This window comes from Propithecus coquereli, unplaced genomic scaffold, assembly GCF_000956105.1.
Source record: "Propithecus coquereli isolate 6110/MARCELLA unplaced genomic scaffold, Pcoq_1.0 Scaffold163, whole genome shotgun sequence".
Taxonomy (NCBI): Eukaryota; Metazoa; Chordata; class Mammalia; order Primates; family Indriidae; genus Propithecus; species Propithecus coquereli.
Window position 1 is genome coordinate 3,282,892 of NW_012140858.1, and position 24,809 is coordinate 3,307,700.

The window sequence follows — 24,809 nt, forward strand, 5'->3', positions numbered from 1 at the left end:
CCCCAAGATTTACTCTGAATAAGGCCACCCACCATCTTCCAAATTGTTCCTGGTTCCTTGGTTTAAGGGTAGAATGATAACACGAGGTAATTTGATGAGCGCTTAGACTCTGAGCCAGGCATGGTGCCAAGCTTTTGACCTACATTGTCTCATTTAATCCTTGCTGCAACCTTGTGAGGTTTGTTATTCCCGTTATATACTTAGTCTCATTATGCCCATTTATACATGAAGACACTGAGTCTTAGAGAAGTTAAGAAACTTGCCCAAGGTCACACAGCTACGGGGTGGCTAGGATTGGAACCTGGGCAGCCCAGCTCCAGGCCACCTGCTCTTGACTATTCTGCTCTACAGTTTTCTGGCAGCCATGGGCCATCCAACCTAGGAGGGCCAGGGAAGCTGGCAGTCACACTCCTGCATAAAGACCATTATTGGAGGCCATTGTTTCCAGAATAAAGCCCACGTCTCAGTTTGGCTTCCCAGGCTCTCCTTGGTGGCACTGCACTTCTGCTTTGTGTCTGGAGCCTGGCCACACGGCACTATTTCCCCTTCTCTAAACTCACCGTGCACATTCAAGTGTAGCCTGTTCCTTCTGCCTGATGTTGTGTGTCCTTCTCTGCTGTCCCTGGAAGACGCAGTTCTTCTCAACCTTCAAGGCTTAGCACCTCCTCTGAGACACCTTTCTCAGGAATGCATCGGAAGTCATGGCTGCCCCCTTTACATTTCCGCAGTATTTTGTTCATTCTTAGCTCTTGTAAGACTGTGAGCTCCTTCGAGAGCAAGTGGAGGTCGTATTTTATTTGTCTTTGATTCTGTTGTTACCTGTTCCATAGTAGGCTCTCAGTAGATGTTGTAGAATTAAATTGGGCCATCCAGTACAACCCTCCCACATTCTAGAATCTAGATGCTGATACAGGCTCAAAAAGGGAAGTGACCCAGTCAGGGTCATGGACAAGTTGTTGTCAGAGCCAGGACCACATCTCAGGTCTCCTGAGTCTTTTGACTCAGAGCTTTTTCTGTTGCACCTCAGCTTTGCAGAGACTGGAGCATGGATCCCCACTTGGTTTGTGAAGCAGTCTGGCCAGGTTCACTCCAGGGTCTTGGATACCGCCGTATTCCCATGCTGACACCAGGGAGTCGTCAGAGGGAAAGGAAGCCCAATCAGAACTGCTGCTGTGGTTCTTTTCCTCAGATTGATGGGGCTTTCCTCTTCCTGGGCCCCTTACCCTCAGCGAAAACCAGAGTAGCATTCTGAAGATCCTGGCTCGAATCTTGATTTTGCTGATACTCACTGTGTGACCTTGAGCAAAGTACTTCACATCTCTGATCATCTGTTCCTTTATCAAGGAAAATGAGGGAGTTGAATTTAGATGGTCTCTGAGAGTCATCTGATTCCAAAATATCAGGCTATAACAATAAAAATAACTATAAAGTAGCTACTGTCCTCAAAGTAGAGTGTGTGTGGATGTATGTAAATGTACCTGGTTAATATTCATCATGTATTCATAACACATAGTTATATAGGAAAGGGTCCTTATCACAGACTCCCCATCTCTAAGTGCATTGCCGCCTCCTCTCCCCCAAAGGTGTCTCCACCAGGCTCCTGAGGGGCCACCACAAGGAGCTCTCTAGGAGAGTCTTCCCCACCTCTCCTTCCTCACTAGGAGTGTCTTCCCACCTCTCCTTCCTTTCTGCTCAGGGGGTTGGGCATTATACTGGACTCTTTTGTCTGAACTTCACATGTATATGTATGCATGTATGTTCTTTCGTCTTTCCAACTACCAGTCTATGGCATCAGGCTAATTTACAAGTGGGATTTGTGGTGATCAATATGCAGTACATTAGTTTCTAGTGTGGTGACAAGTCTCCTGCACGCTCTTCCCCAGAAGTTGCCATTGACTTTTTCATTGCCTTTAATGTGTTTCTTCTTTTGCTCAGACAAAACTGCTCAAGATAAATTTTCAAAACAGGTATTTTAAATGTTAGTGGTTTTGGCTGGGTACGGTGGCTCATGCCTGTAATCCTAGCATTCTGGGAGGCTGAGGCAGGAGGATTGCTTGAGCTCAGGAGTTCCAGACCAGCCTGAGCAAGAACAAGACCCTGTCTCTACTAAAAATAGAAAAATTAACTGGGCATACTAAAAATAGAAAAATTAGCTGGATGTCATGGTGTGTGCCTGTAGTCCCAGCTACTGAAGAGGCCGAAGCAGCTGGATCTCTTGAGCCCAGGAGTTTGAGGTTGCAGTGAGCTACGATGATACCACTGCACTCTAGCTGGGGCTACAGAGTGAGACTCTGTCTCCAAAAAAAAAAAGAAAGGAAATTAAATGTTAGTGGTTTTCCATTTTGGTTTAATTCTATTATTGCAACATAGTTTTCTGCTGTTTCTCCTTGGTGGAAGAACATTAAGGGTTAAGTAGGCTAGCCTAGGAAGCTGATCACCGTTTATAACACAGTTTTCAATGAAAAAAATGCATTCTGAGACCTGTAATCAACACTCAGATGGACTCTGGGAACATAACCTGACATGTACCTATTAATAAAAGCAGAGAATATAGTATTTATTTTATGATTCGCTAGAATTTTAGTAGAATTATAGAATCTTTGAAAGTGGAGCTGAAAAGCCTCCCCTATCCCCCACTGAGATGAATTAATCAACAAGCTGATTTGTAGAAACTGAGACAGAGGCAAGAACTTTGCCAAGGGCATACGGTGGTGACTTTTGAAGACTCTGCTGGGTTGGGGGTGGGGAGAGGGCACAGATGGTCTCAGAGAAGCTTTTGAGGTCCTGTCACTCAGCAACCCACTGTGTTGTCCTTAGGAAATGTAAGTCACCACTTTGGGCTGTGATGGAAATAGTGAGAAATCAGCCCAGCTAATGGCATGGGGAGAGGTTGTCTAGAGGGCTGGCTTGTCTATAAATTCCTGGCGCGTGCTTGCTGGAGCAGAATGAATGGGCTGCTGTGTTTTACCTGGAGCCATGAGCATGGCAGGACTGGTGGAGATGCTCCCTCTGGGGAGTCAGGGCGGGGGGTCTGTTCTAAAAATAGCAGTGGGACCGGAGCTGAGGGGAAGAGGAGGGGGGCTCCTTCAGCAGGAGCTGGGTGGGGATGCCTCACCCCCTTCCCCTTCCTGCCAGGCCCTCTGTGAGGAAGTCCCACAGATTGACAGAATTCCTTCTGGGAGGGTCCTGGAGCCATCAGCCCTCACACCCACTTCTCGTGCAGATGAGGGGGCCCTGGAGGCCCAGAGAGGGGAAAGCACTGGCCAGCGGTCACCAAGCCCAGGGAGAAGGACCCAGATGGCAGGCTGTCTTCTTCTCGATGTTTCATCTGGGCAGCTGCAGGCCTTGTGAGTTTTCTCTCACTGCCTCTGGGTGCACAGGGACTGGGAACTCCTGGGGCTGGATGTGATTGGGTTTCCCGAGAGTCGCTGGGCAGGCCAGGAGTCCCCGGCTAGTCCACCCTGAGACCTGGCCTCGGCCAGCTGGCCTTCCAGTGCCATGCCTTCCCCTGGCTGGTGTCCCCTCCCTTGCTGACTTGTCCTCCTGTTGCCCCCTGGACTGTCTGCAGGGAGGGAGGACAAGGCCCAGCATAGAACTGGCCTAAAAGACAGAGGGCTTAGTGACTCAGGACCTTTGTCTGTCCTTCCCAGGAACAAGCAGAGGCAGCTAAGGTAGTAGCAGGGGCCTGGGGTTTAAAGGTAGGCAGGCCAAGGTTCAAATCTCAGCTCTGCCTCTCACTGGCTGTGGGATTACTACTGGGTCACCTAGCATCTGGAAAATGAAACAACACTTATCTCACTGGGGTCTTGTGAAGATCAAAGGGGATGGTACGTGCAAAGTGTCTGTTGTAATGTCTGGCGTGCTTGACTCTCCACAACCCCCTTCCTGGGGGCCTCGACTTATGGGGGCATGGCAGGGTTGTTTTTTCTAATACAGTTGACTTTTTTGTTGTGTTGTTGCAAATGTAATTCATGTAATTGATGTTTATTATGAAGAAAACATTTAATACAGATGAACCAGGAAAAGGAAATGAAGTTCACCCTAATTCCAACCCCCAGAGATAACCACTGTTAACATGTTGGGTGTGTCCTGTCAGGCATTTTTTTTTTTTTTTTAGAGTCAGGGTGTCATTCTGTTGCCCAGGCTGGAGTGCAGTGATGTGATCATGGCTCACTGCAGCCTCGAACTCTTGAGCTCAAGAGATCCTACTGCCTCAGCCTCCTGAGTAGCTAGGACTATAGATGCATGCCACCATACCTGGCTAAGTTTTAATTTTTTTTGTAGAGACGGGGTCTTGATATATTGCTCAGACTCCTGGCCTCAAGTGGGCCTCCCACCTCAGCCTCCCAAAGTGCTGGAATTACAAACATGAGCCACTGTGCCCGGCCCTGTCAGGCATTTGTTTATATGCACATATATCTTAATTGCAAATTGGGGTTACTGGTGCAATTTTTTAACCTGCTTTCCCCACCCCACTAACAGTGTAGTGTATCCATGTTTCCATGTCAATAAATATTCTTCTACAAGATCATTTTTAGTGCCTGCAGAGTATTTTATTGTGTAGATGAAACATGCTTTATTTAAATAATCTCCAGTACTTCAACATTCAGGTTGTTTCCAATTTTTCCTTGTTACAAAAACCTGAGATAAAAATCCTTATAGGTTTATTTTGGTATTCCCAGCATCCGGTTCAACACCTAGTACATGTTTGACCCTCAACAAATATTTGTTGAACAAATGAATATTTTGTTGGAATAAATTCCTGGTAGTACAATTTCTGGGTCAAAGCGTGTATATTTATAAAATGAATTCTTGATCCTATTGCCAAATTACCCTTCAAAATGGTTGTACCAATTTCTAATCCTACCTTAGATTGACAAGCTCATCCAGCTTTGCCTAAGATTTGCCTGTTTTAGTACTGAAAAGTCCTGCTTCCTGGGAAACTCCTCAGCCAAACTGATTAAAATGAGACAGTCTGGATAAGAGAATGTCTATCTCCCCACATCCTCACCAACACTGTACCTTATACATTTTTAAAATAGGTTCATTTCTTTGATTACTAGAGACATTGAACATTTATTCACATGCCTTTTAGTCACTTGCATTGCCTCTTTTGGGAGCAGCCTCTTTAAGTCTTTTTCCCGTTTTTCTATTGGGCTTTTTATATTAGTAGTTTAATTAATTCACAAAGAGATCTTTACATACGAAGGATACTTGTGTGTTAGCCTTTTTATTTTTATTATTTCTTTAAACTACAGATGTTTTTGATTTATAGATAGTCATATCTATAATTCATTTTGGTAGCAGATTTATTGAAATATAATTCAAATACCATACAATTCACCCATTTAAAGAATACATTCAAATATTTATAGTATATTCACAGACTTGTGCCACCATCACCATAATCAATTTTGGAATACTTTCATTATCTCAAAAAGAAATCATACCATTTAGCTATCACCCATTAATGACCTCATCTCCTCCAGCCCTAAGCAACAACTAATCCACTTTCTGGCACTGAGATTTGCCTGTATTGGACATTTAACATAAATGAGATCATACGATATTTGGTCTTTTGCGACTGGCTTCTTTCATTTAGCATAGTATTTTCAGGTTCATCCATGTTGTAGCGTGTATCAGTACCTAATTCCTTTTTATGGCTGAATAATATTCCCTTGTTTGGCTATACCATATTTTGTTTACCCATTCATCAATTGATGGACATTTGGGTTGTTTCCACCTGTTGGCTATTATGAATAATGCTGCCAAACATATTTGTGTGCAAGTTTTTGTGTGGACATATGTTTTTATTTCTCTTGGGTAACTACTTAAGAGTGCTGGGTCAAATGGTAACTCTACTTTTTGAGGAGCTTCTGAACTGTTTTTTAAAGTGACTGTACCATTTTACTTTCCTGCCATCAATGTATGAGGATTCCAATTTCTCCACATCCTTGCTAACACATTATTTTTTCATTTGCTAGAATTATAACCATCCTAATGTGTGTGAAGTAGTATCTCATTGTGGCTTTGCATCTCATTTTTCTGATGACTCATATATACATTTAAATTAAAAAATATATTTTTTGCCTTTGGTGTTGTGGTATTTACTCCAGGATTATATAATACTCACTTTTTTCCCTTGAATTTTATGTTTTTTTATTTTTCAACTGTTAATATTTTAATCTATGTGGCATTTGCTTTGGTTTATAGTGTGAAACAGAATAATAGTACTTTTCATTTTTCCCAAATAGTTATTTGCTCCAAGGCTCATACTTTATGTTAGGCTAAATATCCTCTTATTTATTTGTTACTCAAAAAATCTTATTTTTGACTGAACTCAGACTTAGGAGAAGCTCTCAGAGGAGGGGATGGCCTGCGCCTCTTGACAGTCTGTTCCTGGTATTTTTCTTTGGCCTTCTTCATTCTCTTGGCCAAAAGTTTAGCATATTCTGCAGCCTCTTCCTTATTTTTATTAGCATGCTGTTTCTTCAGAGCAATATGCTGGCGTTTGTGTTGCAGGCCACATGGAGTAACAAGATACTGAATCTTAGGTGCTTTGGTCCTAGGTTTCTTACCTTCTTTAAGGGCTTTCTTACAACATATTGGCAGACTTCATCTTCTTTAGAGAGATTGAAAAGTTTGTGGATTTTTTTGGGCCCCAGATAATGAGGCACCATAGTATCGGTCGGTCCAGGACTATCCTCTGCTTTCTCAGTAATAACCAAGTTCAGAATGCTCAGATTGCACAATGCAACCCCAAATAGATTTGCGCTTGCTTTCTCCAGTCTAAAACAGGAATGCCCCTTACTCAGTAGTGGGCGGAAACAGCCATGGGTCAAGACCCCCTGCTTCGTGGGGAAACTGTGCTTGTTGTTCCCACCACTGATTCAGACCACACAATCCTTCCATTCTTCACCCAGAGCAGCAGCAGCAACTTCCGTGGCCATATGTTTCTCATAAAAAGCACGAAATTCGTGTTCATTGTCCACGTCATTGAGTTTCTGGCAGCCAGTAGCTGGGAAGGAGATATTCAGCTTTATCTTAAAGCAGCTAATTTCTTCTGAGGCTCCACCAAATTCAGTATACTTTTTAATTATAATTTTATAATTCAGTCCTCATGTCCTCCCCGCCCCTCCCAAAAATCTCACTGAGATTTTTGCTGTAATAATATTAAAAAATATTCATCAAAAAGGAGAATATTAAAATCTATATAATACTGTCTTCCTATCTGGGAATAGGATAATGTCTCTTAATTTATGCAAATCTTCTTTTGAGATTTCCCAAACAAAGTTTTGGGAACAAAATTTCTTATAGGTCTTACGTATTTTTTGTCAAATTTATTTGAGGGAATTAAAAATTTTAATTTATATTTTGAATAGGAATATTTATTTATTTAGAATTATATATGTTCTTTAACTGATAATATACTTGTACAAAACTGGTACCAAAAAATCCTAAACATTAATGAACTGAATAAAATAAATAAAGAAAACCCCTTGTCCCTAAGCCCTTTCCCCATCAATAACCACTGATACATGTTTGATGTGGTTCCTCCAAATCTTTTTCCATACACATATCTAGACATATACTAAGTTTTATTTTGCTAAATAATGTCATATTATACATAAGTTTCTGTTACTCATCTATAGAAACCTAATATATCATATAATAGAAATCTTCCCCATCAACAGGTAAAGTTCTCCCTCTTTATTTTTAGTAGCCAAGGGACCATATTTTATTTAATTTACTGATGCACAATTAGGTTGTTTCTAATGTTTTGATATTCTGAGCTATGCTGCAGCAAACATCCTAAGAATGCCCTGCATATTACATCTTGCTCCATTTTTCGGCGGAGTGTGGCAAACACTACCAAAATGCCCTAAAAATGCTTTCCTTCTGTTTACACATGTAATCTGCCCAACACTACAGTAATCATCCCCATTTTGTAGATGAAAAACAAAGGAACACAGAGGTTAAGCAGATGTACAATTTGCATCCTACTAGCAGTGAATGAGAATGCCCGACGCTCTACTTACTATTGGATGTTATTGTTCTTTTAATTCTTTGTTGGTACAAGAAAGGAAAAATTATAGTTAATCTTAATTTGCATTGATTTATTAGCGAGGTTGGGATTCTTTTTATGTTTATTAGTCATCCATATTCCTCTTCTTTGGCTTATCAGTTTATATCATTTGCCCAATTTTCTACTGGGACTTTATCTTATTATTTTTTCTTTTTTTTGAGACAGAGTCTCACTGTGTTGCTCACGGGCTAGAGTGCCGTGGCATCAGCCTAGCTCACAGCAACCTCAAACTCCTGGGCTCAAGCGATCCTCCTGCCTCAGCCTCCCGAGTAGCTGGGACTACAGGCATGCGCCATCATGCCCGGCTAATTTTTTCTGTATATTTTTAGTTGTCCAATTAATTTCTTTCTATTTTTAGTAGAGACGGGGTCTCGCTCTTGCTCAGGCTGGTTTCGAACTCCTGAGCTCAAACAATCTGCCCGCTTCAGCCTCCCAGAGAGCTAGGATTACAGGTGTGAGCCACCGCACCCGGCTGGACTTTATCTTATTTGTAAGAGCTCCTTATGTGGTTAGAATTTATTAAGCATTTGCTTATTATGTAGGTAATAAATATTTTTCTAGTTTGTCGTTTGCATTTTAACTTGATAGTATCTTTTATCATTCAGAAGTTAACATTTTTTGGTAGTCAAATATTTTTATAACCAAGTCATTTTGGGGGGGATTATACTTTCTAAGGCCTTTCCTACCCTGAGATTGTAAGGAATATTCTGTATTTTTTTCAAGTACTTTTATCCTTTTATTTTTTACATGTATATTTTAAATTCATGTGCAATTAATATAGTGCCTGTTGTCAGATGGAACTCTCATCAATTTTTTTTTTCCCAAATGGTTGAACAGTTTTTCCAACCCTCTTTTTTGAATTGTCCGTTTTTTCACTTATCATAGACAAATTTTCATATGTAGGTGGGTTGGTTGTTGAACTCTCTTGTCTCCTTCATTAATTTGTCCATTTTTACGTCAGGTTGAGCCTTAATTGCTGTAGCTTCATAATATGTTTTAGTAGAATCAAACATCCCAAGGCCAACCCTCATTCTTCTGCAAAATTTCCTTTGGAATTATACACCCTAATTATAGTCTGTTAGTGATTTTACCCTAACTTTTCTTACAAACAGATTTCAACATCAGAAATTACATAAGGTCTATAGTAGTCTGCCCTTACCTCCTACAACCCATAATGAGCATGTCGGCTGGCCCATACTGCTCTTCACTTCCCTGCATACCTCCTGGGTATTGTTGAGATCATCTGAAATTTTAGTTTATGGTTGTTACTATTTTAAAACATTAGCTCTATTCTAAGAGTCATTTATGTGAAATCGCATTTAACTCTCAATTATCGGTAGTTAAGGCTGTAAGTGTTCCTTGCATCATTGCTTGTCATTGTCCTCATATGTCACGTCACCTCATTCTGGACTTCTTGATTTAGATTTGCTTTCGTCTGGAGCGTTTTCTTGAGTAATTTTTCCAGAAAGGGTCTGTGGGTGGTAATCCTTTCCTAGTCCTTGTAAGTCTGAAAATATTTGCCCTCATGTTTGAGTCATAGTTTGCTTGAATAGAAAATTCTAGGCTAACAGTCCTTCTCTCCCAGAAGCCTGAGAGCAGCGTTCTACGGTCTCCCAGCATTTAGTGTTCTTGTTAGAGTTCTGTTAGTGTTCTGTTAGTGTTCATTTAGTGTTCTGTTAGGGCAATGTTCACTCGATTCTCTAAAATTTCTTTTTGGAAACAAGCAGGATTCCTCTTTCCAATCTTTAGAATTGAGAAATTTCACTAGGTTATTTCTGGTTGTTTGTTCTCTTGGTCGTTGTCCCTGGTACTAACTAGGCAAGCGCTTTCAGTCTGAACACCCAAGCTTTCCCTTTGTTCAGGGGAATTGTCTGTTAGTTTTTGGAATTGTTTATTTTCTGTATGTTTAATCCCCTCTTTATGGAATTCCTACTACAAATGATAACAACATGATAATAATATTGAGTCTGCTCTCTTTCTGCTATAATATGTAACCTGCCCAACACTATTGCTATTATCTCCATTTTATAGTTGAGGAAACAAAGGAACAGAGTGGTTAAGTGGATTATACAAGGTCTTACAGCTGGGAGGTGTAGACTGTGATCCATACCCAAGCATCTGGCTCCAGAGCCCATGTCCTTAGCTATTACACTACACCCCTGCCTGTCACGCCTGCCCCAGATCCCCCTGCCCCTGTCCCCGGTACTCTCCAGTGAAAATGCTGAGTGTCGACAGGTGGGGTGCTCTACAACCAGAGGGGGAAACTTGGGGATGCTAGAATGATGGGATACTGAGGCCAGAGAAGGGTAGGGATTATCAAAGGTTCTCCAGCGAATTTGGAGTTGGGAATCTTCTTCTCCCTCCCTTTCCCTCTGTCCCAGCCACCCTCTTTAGGCCTAGTCTTTGTCCCTGGGACTACTGCATGGCCTCCTGGTGGATCTCCCTATTCCTACTCCTGTACCTTTAGTCACCTCCCTAAACAGCAGCCAAAATGACTCTTCCTATGGAACAAACTTGATTACCTTCTCACTCCTGAATGTTTGTTGAATGACTGTATGAAAGAGCAAATAATTTTAGAGTACCTGATGTACGTCAGACACTGCTAAATACTGGTGATGCAGAATGCAAGTGACAAAAACCCAACTCAGATTAGCTTCAGGCCGTAAATGGAATTTATTGGATTATGGAGAGTAGCCTTCAGGCTTAGTTGGATTCATGGTCTTGAGCAATGTCACCAAGAGCTGGCCTTACCCTCTCCATCTCCTGGTTCTACCTACTTGGTTCTTACCACTCCTTAGTGGCAGGAGTATAGCTGCCAGAAGTACCAGGGCTATGGCCTTACAATTTGACTCCTTCAGTCATTTCAACAGTAGTCCCTGGGCCTGACTCTCTTTGGCCCAGGTTGGATCATGTGCCCATCCATGAAGTCACTGAAGACAGTGGGATTGACTGAGGGCTGGGTCACCTGCCCATCCCTGGAGCAGGAGATGGGTCGGCTCCATATGAATCACCTGGCTTGAGAATGAGGGAGGGAAGGTTGGTCCCTAGATGGCAAAACAGGGCGAATGGAGGCTGGTCAGGCAGATCTCAGATGTCTTTTGCTTTGCGGTTCATCAGCCAAGCACGCTCCTCATCCCCACAGAGCTAGCAGTCTAGTGCGGAGGAAGGACGGTGGGAGGAGGCAGACACAACCATGAGCAACATGTAAGGAATGGATAACAGCTGAGACAAAGGGTGCGATGAGAGCACCCATTGGGAGGACCCGGTCGGAGATGGAAGAAAAGCTTCTGAGGCGGGGGCAGGGGTTGGGATCTAACGATTGTTCTAGGTGAGACCCTCAAGCAAGGCAGCGTAGGTGGAAGCATGAGGAAGCGGAATGGGCATGAGATGAGGCTGGAGGCGTGTTCAGGGCCAGACAGCGGAAGGTCCTGCGAAGCGGCGGGAAGGAGTTTGGCTTCATCCTGAGGGCAGTGGGAGCCGCCGTGGTTGGATGAGTGCTGTAGAAAGCTCACAGTGGCCTCGTGGAGCAGAATGGCGTGGAGCGAGGCAAGGCAAGATGCAGGGAGCTGTTTGGAGCTACTGCCCTTCACCAGGGAGAGCAGATGGTGGCTTGGACTGGCGCGGAGGCACCAGGGATCGAGAGAGGTGCGAGAGCTACCTGATGGGATCTGCAGGGTTTGGCGACTAATTGGATGGAAAGTGTTTGGGAGAGGGATGACATGCAAGAGCTTGGTTCAGACAAACAGGCAGATGGTGGTGCCACTCTCTGAGCTGGGAACATGGAGCAGGAGTAGTTCGGGTGGCAGGATCGAGTCCCACTGGAGGTGGAAGGATCATAATAGAGTCTGACTTAGTGAGTTCTCATAAGGACAAGACCATTTCAATGACAGCTTCTTAAACTATCTGTGGGGAAGGGCCTTATGCTTTTATAGAATCACACTGCATGTGGTTTGTTATGCTGTTTTGACAACACCTGAACCGGCCTGTACCCTGTTCAATGAGAACAGTCCACTCATCTCGTGCTTGGATGCTACAATGTCAAGTGGCCATGGAAGTCTCTAAACACTCTCAATTTTCCTACTTATCTCACTGCAGACCAGTAACAAGCAGCCCATGGACCAGTACCATCCTGCAGATCACATTTTGAGTGGACTAGTCCAACCCCGGTGCACATTTTATAGATAGGGAAACTGAGGCTTAGAGGAGGGGTTGGCTTTGCCCCAGGATTCATGGAAGGCAGCAGCAAAGTTAGCATTTTCGTCTAGTCTTTCCCCTGCTGACTCTGTTTTGATGGCCCAGGCTCAAGCCCAACAGTCCATGCAGTGGGTGGCCCTAGGGGAGTGCATAGATGAACTGCATCCGGCAGCCAAGGCCACAGGGCTGGCTTCTCCAGAGCTGAGCCAGTGGCTCTGTGCTGTATACTTCCCAGGAACATGGGCTTTCAGGACACAGCCTGACCCTGGTGCTGGCAAAAGCACAGTGGGTTGAGGATTACTCCCAAAAGCCTGAAATCTCAGGCCAGGGTATGGCTGGTTGGACTGGAGCCAGGAAGGGAGATGGCCATGGCTCCTAGCCATCCTGTGCTGCTGCAGCCGCCCAAGGTCAGGCTGATACTGTTGAGGTGACTGCAAAGTATGTCCCAGGCTGGAGGCAGAAGCTGGCCAGCGGCCGTCACGGCCAGCTCTGTATGGGGGACGTCAGGTCTTGTGACTTTCGCTGCATGTGGGCTTCTCCTTGCTGTGGGTGGGAGTCACCACTCTCTTTGGCAGGTTGGGAATGGTCCTTTGCTGCTTGAAGTTGCTGAGGAAGAGGCAGATGGCAAAGGGAGAGACGTTTAGGGAACATGAAGTAGGAGGCAGATATATAGCTAAGAGCATAGGCGTTGGGGCCATGCTTCCTGTTGGGTCACTACTTTGCCAGGTAACCTTTCTGTCCCTTAGTTTCCTGATCTGTAAGGTGAGCATGATGGGGACAGCCACTGCTCAATAATGTTAACACTGATCAGCTCCTAGTACATGTCAGACAACAGATGTTGTCACATTTAACTCTACCATTTACTCAACTCTCTCATGGTAAATTCTGTCCTTTGACAGGTGATAGCAACAATGACAACACAACAACGATGACGGCTCCCATTTACTGAGCACTTACTGTGTGCCAGGCATTCCACACGTACCACCTCATTTAGTCCCTCCCAGGGCCCAGGGAGGCAGATGGTAATAGCCCCATTTTACAAATAAGGAAACTGACACTCAGACATTAAAGTGACTTGCCCAAGATAATTCACACTCAGATTTTTTGGACTCCAAAGGCTGTGCTTTTTCTGAATACCATAGACTGAGCCGATTCCTTTAGCGAGAGAGCCTGGAAGGGTGTGGGATTGCCCATTGCAGGGCAGGAGTGGGGCTGAGGCCACCGGATACCCACTCCCTGGCCTCATTTTACAAGTGGAAGACTGAGGCCAGGAAGGGGAAGGGGCTCACCCTGGGTTCTGCAGGCTGTAAGCCAGAGCTCCCTGTGAACTTAAACCTGCTCTGTCTTACCCTCACCCCATCACTTGTGGCATGTGTCCCAAAAATAAGGCACATACCACCAGGAAGAGCAAGGTCCATGCCCTTAGCAAGCTCCTTGCCCTGGTGTTACGGTCCTAGAGGACAAAACACGTCAAGAATTTGCCATGCCCACCCTCCAAGCTCCACCCCAGGAGCAGGCTGCTTCCCTGCTAGCTCTGTGACCTTAACTCCTAGTACAAGCTGCAGCACATAGTAGGGATTCAGCGGTTATTGAAATAACTAATTAAAGTTTCTTGGCCAACTCTGGTGGGGAGGGCCTTTCTGCATGGAGGCTGTAGATCCTCTGACCAGAGCTATGAGCCCCAGTGAGTAAAAGCCCAGAACTTTCTAAGTGGGTATGCAGATTCAAAGCTTGGGCTGGAGTGGGTTCCAAAGCGTTGTCACTTGTTATACAGTGGGTTGAGATGGGGCAGGGCTCTGTAGAAGGTGAGGCTAGTGTATCCCTAGCACAGGCCCAGGGTGTCTGGGTGTAATGAATGTCTAAGCAGCTGCTGGCAGGGGCAAGGGGGTGGTTTCACTCTGTCCAGTGCTCTGGAATTCCTGGGACCACACCTCTCCCTGGCTTCTGCCCGGTTTCTGCCATAGCAGCATCACACTCCTCCCTATTCCAGAACAAAATCCCAGTGGACTTCGGATCAGAAGCCAGGATGGGGAAGCTCACGACATAGCCCCTGAGAGGTGTCTTTCTTTCTTTGAGGAGGGCATTGCCGAGGCTTCACTGCCCCCAGGCGGAGTTGCATGGGGAAGGTGAGTGGGTTTCTGTCTGTGCAGGGCTCATGACAGGGTCTTGGGAACATAAGCCCAGACGTATTGGGCTTAACGCAGTGCGGGTATTAAGGGAGACAGCGGAAATCTCCCTGTGGTGCAGGCTGCTGCTGCATCTCCACAGAGGCCTCTGCCTGAGGGTGCCGCTCTCCAAAAATGAGAGGTGGGGCCCTGCTGAGCCTCCCTGCTCTCAGCCTTGGGAGCTGCTGCCAGCCTATCTGAGCAGTGGGCAGTTTGCCTGTGTGGTTGGGCCGTACAGCCAGCTGGCTTCTCAGTGTAACCGGCAGACTAGCCTGTGCCGTGGGCTGCCCTGGGCAGTGGTGCAGGACACAGTGGAAAGCGGACTAGGCTTGATCTGTAGCTCTGTACTTACTAGTGTGCAGGTTTGCACAGGTTTCATAATGTCTCTCTGCCTCTATTTACCCATCTGTAAAGTAGGGATATTAGAAATCATATTTGGTAGGATTATGCGAATTTAATGAATCAATAATTAGAAAGTGCTTAGCACAGTGCTACCATGTAGTGTCAAATAAGTGTTTGTTATATAAAATATGTGAATCGATGAATGGGGCCCAGTCCCTCGGTACCCAGGTGCCGATCCCTGTGGCCTGTGAGCCACCTAGATCTACTGCTCCCTAGATCCCAATTCCTCCTGTACTGGAGAGCACCATCGCTTATATCTGTCTGGGAAGCATTGCGATGTGGTGAAAGGAGCACCAGACTGGGAGTTAGTGATCCCTGCTCCCAGCCCTGCCATTCACTTGCTCTGTTTCCTTGGGAAAGTCACTTTCCCTCTCTGGGCCTCAGTTTCACTGACCGTAAATGGGAAAGTAGCACTGAAAGATCGCCAAGGGCCCTCTGGCTTAGAAAGCCTGGCTGCCAGTGATGTCCCCATCCTGCCCCAGGCTGTGCACTGGGTGCCACCTGTCCTGGTGATTTGTCTGGAGCTATGAGGAGGCAGAGGGCAGTGCCCATCCCAGGGCTGCCCCAACCACTAGATGCTCTCCTAGCCTGGCCTGGCAGGCTCCTGGGCCTTGGGACACCGAGCTGCTCTGCCCCTTCCTCATTATGCTGTGGTCCAGGGCACTGATGAATGTATTCTGGACCCAGGGCCCTGGGTTGGCAGAGCTGCTTTGCCTGTCACAGCGCCGTGTCTAATTGTGGACTCACTGGTCTGACTCTATGGCGGATGTCTGTCCCCCTCACTGGACGGTCAGCTTTGTGAGTGCAGGGCCCATCCTTTCTGTTCTCCACCGCATCCCCAGGGCCCAGCACAGAGGCCGGCATGTAGTCGATGCTCCGGAACTATCTGATGATTGAAAGAAGGTGAAAGCCCAGCTGGAGCTTGACGTCACCTCTCGTGTCAAGGAACCCTAAGAAATTAAGCCCCAGAAATTCCATCCTGGGACCCAGCCAGCCCCACTGGGAATTGGCCAGCTCCATTGGAATTGGCCGTCTCCTGAGACTCACCTCCTTAGTTTCCCAGGCCAAGGCTGGGCTCTGCTTCCCAGAAGCCTGCAGAATGACAGCCTTCTAACCTGGAAGGTTCCTGGGCTCTGCAAGGACTGCCTTGGCTCTGCCCCAGGGACACGATGAAGCATTGGTTAGAGTTTGTAAGTGACTGACTCAGATAAGGGCTGTTCTGAGTCAATCTCGATAAAGGATATTTTCTTATAGCAGCATGCATGTGTATGCTTGTATGTGTGGGAGAGACAGGAATAGACATTCCGGACACTGAGACCACCATAGGGAGAGAAAACAGACAATGCTTTAGCCTCGGTGGTGGAGGTGGGGTGGGGTGAGCATAGGAAGCGCCCTTCCGGCCATTTTTCTCCTGTACTGACATCCAGGTGCCCGCTGCTCGGGTGGGAGTCAGCCACAGGATGGGCATTCCCCGCCTGGGCCCGGGCGCAGCCCAGGGTGCATCTGTCGCATCAGACAGTGAGCAGCAGCAGCCACAGCCGCAGCACTGGAGGACAGCTTTGTGCTGGCATGGCAGCTTCTTGCAGTGGTGGGGCTGTGCAGTGGGTAAGAGTGGGTGTCTGGGGGTAGGAACAGCTGGCCGTCAATCCTGGCTTCACAGCCAGCTGGCTGTGTGACTGTGGGAAACTTCCTCTGCCATTCTGTTCCTTGGACTCTTCATCTGTAACTAGGGTAATAATGGACCTCTCCTCCCAAGGTGCTGGTAAGGATTAAAGGAATTAATGCAGGCAAAGCTCTGGGAACCAGGCCTGGCACGTTCATGCTCACTGAATCCTCTATTAATCCCACAGATGAGCAGGCCATGGGTTATCAGTCCATTTTGCAGACGAGGAAACCAAGGCTCGGAGAGGGGCAGGGACTTGTTCAGTGATACCCAGTCAACCAGTGCTTCAGTTGGAGCTGGAATTGGGGGCCCTCACCTCTCAGTACAGTGCTTGTTTCACTGCCCCCCCCCTGGCTCCTCTGTTAGTGTCTTTGTCATTCATGGCGGTAACTCTTGAGCTATTGTAATGTGCCCCTCCCAGCCCATATGGGGAGAGGAAGCCTCAAGTTCTCTATCTTGGATTCCCCAGAGTTTGATAGAAAAAAGTGCCCCCCAAAACCATGTGTGTCCAGCTGTGCTGTGTGGTGCTGCTGGGAGGCGACTGAAGCTGCCACTCCCCCTCCCTGGGGGCGGTCGCATTCTCCGCCGAGTCAGCAAGTCGGCGTGTGCGGCTGCAGGACCCTGAGTTCATGTGCAGCCGCCCATTGGGATGAGAGCCGCGTGGGGGTGGGGGTGGGAGTGTGATAGGGAAGCCTCGGTGATTGGCCCGGTCCTGCCGGGGAGCAGCCACAGTGGCTTTGCGCTGCCCCGGTCCGGGAGTCCTCAGGATGTGCGTGGGGTGGAGCCGGCTCGGGATCCCAGTGCCAGGGGGTGCCGCTGTGAGGCATGGATGCCTTTCCCTCCGGAGCAGCACTCTGGGGGCCAGCTTGGGCCCTGGGGGCGGGCTGCAGGGGACCCAGGGCCCGCGTTTGTGAGTGTAAGACCGTGAAACGGAGGAGCCAGCTCAGCCCCTCGCAGGCTGAAGGACGGGCTGGCGAGGACTCTCTTCCTTGAGACATCCTGGACTCCTTCTTGGATAAAAGTGGTTTGGGAAACCACAGAGTTTTCTATCTGATGGAAGGAAGAAATCCAACCTCTCTCCAGAGTGGCGGTGGCCGGCTGGACAGGGTGTGTGTTTGGGAAGGGCGCTGGAGGAGGAGGAGGAAGAGGAGGAGGACAAGTAGGAGGAGGAGGAAGAGGAGGAGGGACGGGTGATGCAAGGGTTTCGAAAACGCTACCTAGATGTGGGAGGCGGAACCTGGTCATTTGGCTCTGCTTTTCCTAGCAGGTATCGCTCCCCTGGGGAACTTGGGTAAGTCCATAAATAGCTCCGCTGACACAAAGGAGCTCTGTCTGGGGAGGGCGGCCGACCGCTTGACACGGCTGCCAGGAGCTGCCACTGCTACGGCCGCCTGCCCGCCTGCGGGAGGAGCCGGTGGAGAGCCTGGCGGGCGGGCGGGCGGGCAGGAGCGGCGGGCAGGAGTCGCCTGGGTCCCTGCCGGAGTGTGCTGGGTAGGTGCCTCAGTGACAGCGGTGTGTGCGTGGTGGGCGGGGGGCTCTAGTCCAAGCCACTCCGTGCCCCTGTTTCTATTGTTTCTTCCCCAGGGCAGCCATTGATAGACATGTTGCAACCAAACCATTTGTGTTCTGCTCTGAGATGGCTCGTGTGTGTGTGTGTGTGTGTGTGTGTGTGTGTGTGTGTGTGTGTCTGTCTGTCTGTCTGTCTGTCTCAGGGGCTGAGGGCCCCGCAAGGCTAAGGGGCACGCTCTCACTGTTTGCTGCTCCCACTTCTAGGCTGGCCAGCCAGCTTTTCTTTCTGGGAGAGACAAGGAATGTTTGGTGACCGAGAAGTCGGGACACTGCATGGGGAGGGAGCACTCAGCCGGCAGTGTTTGCTATCGTATCAGGGATGCTGCCACACACCAGCCACCAGGGATGACAATTCTTGCCTAGTTCCATTGGCCGGGAAAGAGGTAGTCTTGGGGAGTTGGCTTTTATCCCTGAGATTTTGCTTCTGCAGAAATGTCCGCTGGAAGCACAAGCAGGGATGCTCTGCTTCTGAGCTCAAACCCCTTGGGACAGGGCCTGCACCTGCTCCCTTGGCTCCAGCCAAGAGCCACAAGGAAGGGGTAGTGGTTAGAGACGCTCACCCCACAGAGCTAGCCACTGTGAGTGGGCAGAGGCCAATTCTTTTCTCATCCCGGAGGGGCCATATCTCTACTCTTGTCCCGAGGTGTGCAGGAAGAGCCCTTGAACCCTAGGACCCAGGGCTGGAGGATAAACCTGGGCCCAGAAAGGGGAGGGGCCTTGTCCAAGTTTGAACAGCAGGTCTGTGGCTGAGCCAGGATCAGGATGGAGGACATCTGCCTCCTAGAACAGTGAGGAACATGTGGGAAACCATTACCCTGACCTGAGCTCAGTAATTCATCTTTGAATCTGACACTCCTGGCTTGAGATGCCTCGCTGGGTGCAGGAGCACCAGGCCCCTCAGCAACTCTTGAAAACTTTCCACACCCTCCTGCTCTCACACCCTATGGCTGGGGGGCTATCTGGCTCCCCTCTCATGACGGCTAGAGTGGGGACATCTGGAAGGAAGGAGCTACAGAGGCCTGCCCCACGGATGCCTGTGGGATCCCAGCCAGAGCACTGAATAGTCAAAGTTTCCGCCAGCGCCCCTTGAGTCCTCTGCACCCAGCCAAGGGGCACCTCCCCTCTTCCGCAGCTCTAGCACGTGGCATGGCTTAGCCTAGGGCGGGCCCTCCAGGGAGCCAAGTTCCACAGCAGGGCTTGCTCCAGGCCTAGCTGGCATCTGAGCAGTAGGCAAGGGTAGAAGCAGTTGAAGTGAGAGGCTACCCCTGTTGAGAAGTCTCCAGGGCTTTAAGCTAGAAATCATCGATGGGGCTTATGATTATAAGTACTTGGTATCAATAAACCACCATGCTTCCTTGCGTTTGCATAAGCTGTTCCATCTGCCTGGAAAGCCCCTCTCTTCCCTTCTCTCCAGGTCTTATCCTACCCAAATTTCTACAACTCAAGCTAGAATAAGTCTGTCTATTGGTGGTGCCACCCATAGTCTTTGCTTCATGTCCTGTTTATGCAGAATCTGAGCTTTATTTGTCCCTTGGTCCCAAGTGCCTGGCCTGGGGCCTGGGGCACTGTTGGAGAGGGGTGTTGAATTGCCCTGGCTATGACAAACACTGATGTGCAAGTTAGCTCTGTCTGCCCCTCTCCTAGCTTTGTGCCTGCAAGGAGGGCCTGGCGAGGAGTTCCCTCAGGATAGGCCTAGTCTCTGCGTGACAGGGTTGTGTCCATCGGGCTAAGGGGTGGGGGCTGGGTCTGATGGGAGGTGAGGCCGGGAGAATTTTGGCTTCCTCCTGGCTGAGGCCATAGGAAGAGCCTACTCGAGAGTCCTGCTGGGCTGGGTGGTATCCACACCGTAGCCTGGGCCAGAGAAAGTGGAGAGGAGAGCCCTGGCTGGTTCAGAGGAAATGCTCACGGTCCTTTGCACACATGACAGGCCTTGGAGCTTAGCTCCCTGGACCCTCTTGGGATGGTGCCAACCAGGGTGGATCTGGGGGGTTGATTCTCAGCCAGTGGTCTTCGTGGCTCCCTCAGAAGAGGCGCAGCCGAGGAGGGAGTGCCTGTCTCCAGCTGGGGACCCCGAGAACTGCTTCCCATTTGGTCTCCCAAGGCTCTGGAGATGACACAGTCTGTTTGCCTTCTGGATAGGGGACGGAGGCAGGAGAGGAAGCACTTGCCTGAGGTTACATGAGACTCAGCAGCAAGGCAGAGACGAGAACTCAGGTCTCTGGTTCCCCAGGTCTCTCTCCACTGCACTAACTGGATATCTCAGAGTACCTGAGTTTCATCTTGGGGCTTCCTTGTCTTTGGACTCACCAGTAACATGTCCCTTTTTGGACCTTTGGGCTTACCGACTGGAATCCTGCTATCCTCTGCAAAATCAACATGTATGATAGAGAAAAGCCTTGGTCAATAGGGTAGAAACTGAAGTACCTTCTAGTATTTGCTCACTGATGATCTCAGGCAAATATGCCTCTTTCTCTGGCTCAATTTCCTCTTTGGGACTGGACCAGGTATTGCCAGACCCCTTCCAAACATCCAATTCTCTGATTCTCTGTAGATCCTCTCCTCTTCCTGGGTTCCAAGAGTCAGCAGGCAAAGCCAGGGTCTGGCTCAGCAGGGAAGCAGCCCCCAACCTGTTTCTTGGGTGCTTCTGGGCAGAAGCCTTCTCATGTAAGCTGCAGCCCAGGCCGACGCTGGGAGGTTTGTTGTTGTTTGTGGAGCCAGGCAGTTTCCAAGATGTCATTGCCCAGGGAAAACCGTCATTCCTCCCAGGGATAAACAAGGCTGCTTATGGCTCAGCCCCTTAAGCCCGGAGAAGCTGGAGCCACTCACAGCAGGCCAGCTAGGCTCAGCCCCAGGGAGCCACCGCCTTCCCCTACACAACCAGCTGCACCCTGGCTTCCAGGATTGGGTGGGGGTGGGGGCAGGATGGGGGAGGAGTGCTGAGGCCACGAGCGGCTTGGGAGATCAGAGTTTCCAGGCACAGAGGAGAGAGGAGAGTGTCCCAGGATACCTCTTCCTTCTGGCAATGGGCCTAGGCCATCACTCCAGATGTGTGGATAGCTGCCAGGTGTGCCCTGTGCTCCAGATGGCCTCAGGCTTCTCCCCTCTTCCTGCCCTCCATGGACCAGCCTACTTGTACCTGGCACTGCGGCTCAGGCTGCTGCCGGAGAACTGTCAGCAGCTCCCAGCTTAGAAAGGGGGCATGCAAGAAGTTCTTTGGGAGTAGGCACACTTTTTACCACATAGCCAGCGCTCTTTGTGGTGTCCTCAGTACCTCTTGGTGGGGTTAGCCTCAGGCAAATAGCAGAACCACGGGCACTCAAGGCAGGGAGACGGGATGATGGAATAAGGAGAGAGGTGGAGAAAGGTCGTGGCAGAGCCTCTGAGGACCAAATGACTGGTGGGAACCTTGAGAGAAGACTGGAGGCAGCCAAGAGGAAGATCGTGGAATGGAAGGTGGCGTAGCTCTGCACCCTGCAAGGCAAGGGTAGTAACTGGTGCCCAGCCAGAACATGAAACCTTCACCTTTCAGACCTCGATTAATAGAGCTCCCAGTTGATCCAAACAGCGGCTTTGTATTGTCCTTTCTGCCTCCCCCACCCTTGCTTTCTTCCTTCCACATGTATTAAGCACCTACTATGTGTCATGCTCTTGCCAGTTACTAGAGATGTAGATCTAAAAGGTCCAATCTCTAGTCTAGTGCCAGGGATGGGCAGGTAATGGATAGTAACAACACGGCTTTCGTGGCGAGGCACAGGAAGCTGTGGGAACGCCAGGGGAAGCATCCAACCTAGGCTGGGAGCCTCAGCAAAGCTTCCTGCAAGAGGTGAGGCTGGATCTGTTTGCACAGATACTTGCACATCGAAGGAGCAGGTCTCTGTCCCAGTCTATCCACCCCTCCGAGGTGTAGACATGATTCCTTCCTGGCCATAGATACTGCCTTTGTGTGTCCAACCACGTGCTCCTCCTTATCAAGGGAGGCCATCTAGTGTGTTGTATGGGAACGTGGGTTCTGAACTTGATGGCCGGCTCTCTCCTACCTTGCAATTGTATGCCCTTGGGCAAGACACTGAGCCTCTCCTGCCTCCATTTCTTCAGGTAGTGGTTCAGCCTCATCTGGTTAAATGAGATGATACTTGAAGGCACTTAGACATGCTCCGTGCCTATTGACTCCGGGTTGTGCTAGCAGTGGGAGTGCCACTAGCTCCTTCTCGCATAGAAATTCAGTGACGTAGCTGAGATGTTTGGCACGGGTCTGACACAGAGGAGGCATTCAGCAAACAGGAGGCGGTACAGCAGCTTTCTGTAGCAGGGAACCAGTTGGAATGTGCAATCGGAGATGTGTACAAAAGTCAAGGAGTCACAGAGGAAGGAGCCACTGCCTCCGCTCAGGCAGCAGAGGAGGAGACACTAGGATGCCAATCTGTTTCTAAAATAAACTTTTAAAGTGAAGTATAACATACTTACAGAAAGATTAGAAGTATGCAGCCAATAAATTTTTACAAAGTGAATGTACCCATGTAGCCCCCATCCAGGTCAAGAAATAGAACATTCCAGTACCCCAGGAACCCCACCTATCCCATGGACCCCCTTTCAGTCACTATGGTCTCAAAGGTGACCCCTGTCCTGACTTCTGTCATTCATTAGTGCTGCCTGTCTTTGAACTTTATGTAAATGGAATCTTTGAGCGTGTATTCTTTTATGCTAACTTCTTTACATCAGCATTTTGATGTTAAAATTCATCAATTTTATTGTATCAAGTTTTATTTTGTTCATTTTCATTGCTCTGTGACATTTCATTGTGTGAAAATGCCATAGTTCACCCATTCTACTGTTGATGAACGTTTGGGTTGTTTCCAGTTGGAGGCTATAATGAATAGTGCTGCTGTGAATATTTTTGTACATGTCTTTTGATGCACTATATATGCTTTCTGTTGGGCAAATGCCTAAGGTTCGCAATTGCTGAGTCATAGAGTTGTATATAATTAACTTTGGTAGATATAATCATATAATTTTCCAAAGTGTGACACCAATACATTCTCCTTCAAGTTGTATGTGAGAGCCTGTTATTCCACATCCTTACCAACATTATTGGTATTAGATATTGTGCTATCTAATTGTGGTTTTAATTTGCATTTCCTTGACGACTAATGAGGTTGGGTATCTTTTCATATGGTGATTAGCCATTTGGGTAACCTCTTTGGCAAAGTGCCTGTTCAAGTCTTTCTCCCATTCTTCTGTTGGATTTTTTTTTTTTTTTTCTGATTGATTTGTGGGAACTTAAAAAATATTCTGGATATGGGTTCATTGTTGGATATATACATTCCAAATATTTCCCCCACTCTGGGAATTGTCTTTTCACTCTGTTAAGGGTATATTTGAAGAACAGAAGTTCTTAATTTTAATGCAGTCCAATTTGTCAATCTTTTTTTTCCTTAGACTGCTCATCGAGTCCTGTTTCTTTGCTTATTACAGGGTTATGAATATATTCTTTTGTTATCTTCTAGAAGTTTTATTGTTTTATATTTTATATTTAGATCTAAAATCCATTTGAAATAGATTTTTATGCATGGTGTATTGTAGAGGTTAAGACTAATTTTTCTGGGTAAATATCCAATTTGTTAAAAAGATCAGGTGGGCATGGTGGCTCACGATTGTAATCCTAGCATTGGGAGCCTAAGGTGGATTGCTTAAGGCCAGGAGTTCAAGACCAGCCTGGGCAACAGCGAGACCCCATCCCTATAAAAATAAAAAAATTAGCCAGGCATGGTGGTACATGCTTATAGTCCCAGCTACTCGGGAGGCTGAGGCAGGAGGATCCCTTGAGCCCAGGAGTTCAAGGTTGCAGTGAGCTGTGATGACGTCTCCACTGCACTCTAGCCCTGGCAACAGGGTGAACCCTGTCCAAGGAAGCATTGAGCCCGGCCTCATGGGGATGGATGAGAAGAGGACTTGAGGAGGTAGAGGTATTAGGGAAATGAGACAGCGCAGGCACACACACACGTGTGAACACACACATGTGCACACACATGGAGCTGGCAGAAAAGCAGGGTGCCAGGTAGGAAGAGGAGTGGGGGTGGAGCCCATGGTGAACTTGTTCCTGAGCGGAGCACCCAGGGGTAGAACAGGAGAGGCCCAAGGAGCCTGGAGCTTGCCCTCTAACGAGGCATTAGTTCCCATCCCCATGAACACAGAAAGAGGCCGGAACCTCCCAGCTCTCACCTCCCTGCCTTTCAGAGAAGAGAGCTGGAGCAGTAGAAGGGATCTTTGGGGCTGTGGGTGGGGGCAGAGGCTGTGAGTCTCTCCCCAACCCACGTTTAAGCAGTGGCGTCTGAGACCCCAAGAGGAGAAGGGCCCTGGCAAGGCAGTGATGGGGTAGTGCAGTGCTGGGACCTAGACCTTGGGAGCTGCCTCCCCGCCGAGTGAGAAGCTGGCATCCAGGCAGGTGGGGCAGGGATCTCCAGCAGGCTGCAAAGGGCATCATGTCCTTCTGGCTTGGTCAGGTGATGATGCCAAGAGTAGGGAAGGTTGCTAAGAGGGCCCTCTGTCTTCTCACTCCTCAGGGATTCCCCTTCCCTGAGTGTTGGCTTTGTCCTGAGTTTCTGAACTATGGTTAGCTACTTCCTGTTCTTCAGTCTTGCTTTCAGTAGGATGGGTATGCTTGCTGCTGTGGCGTGTTGCCCTCCTGAGCCTCTGACAGACCCATGAGGAGTTGTGGGATTCTTCAGTGATC

General features: G+C 48.1%; 1 protein-coding gene and 1 pseudogene across 1 annotated transcript in view; one reads left to right on the forward strand and one right to left on the reverse strand.

The window, feature by feature from the left end:
- The window catches only part of RGS3 (regulator of G-protein signaling 3), a 121,896-nt gene that overhangs the window by 74,908 nt on the left and 22,179 nt on the right, over positions 1-24,809 (forward strand). The window lies entirely within an intron of this gene.
- LOC105807699 lies at positions 6,325-9,268 on the reverse strand (annotated as a pseudogene).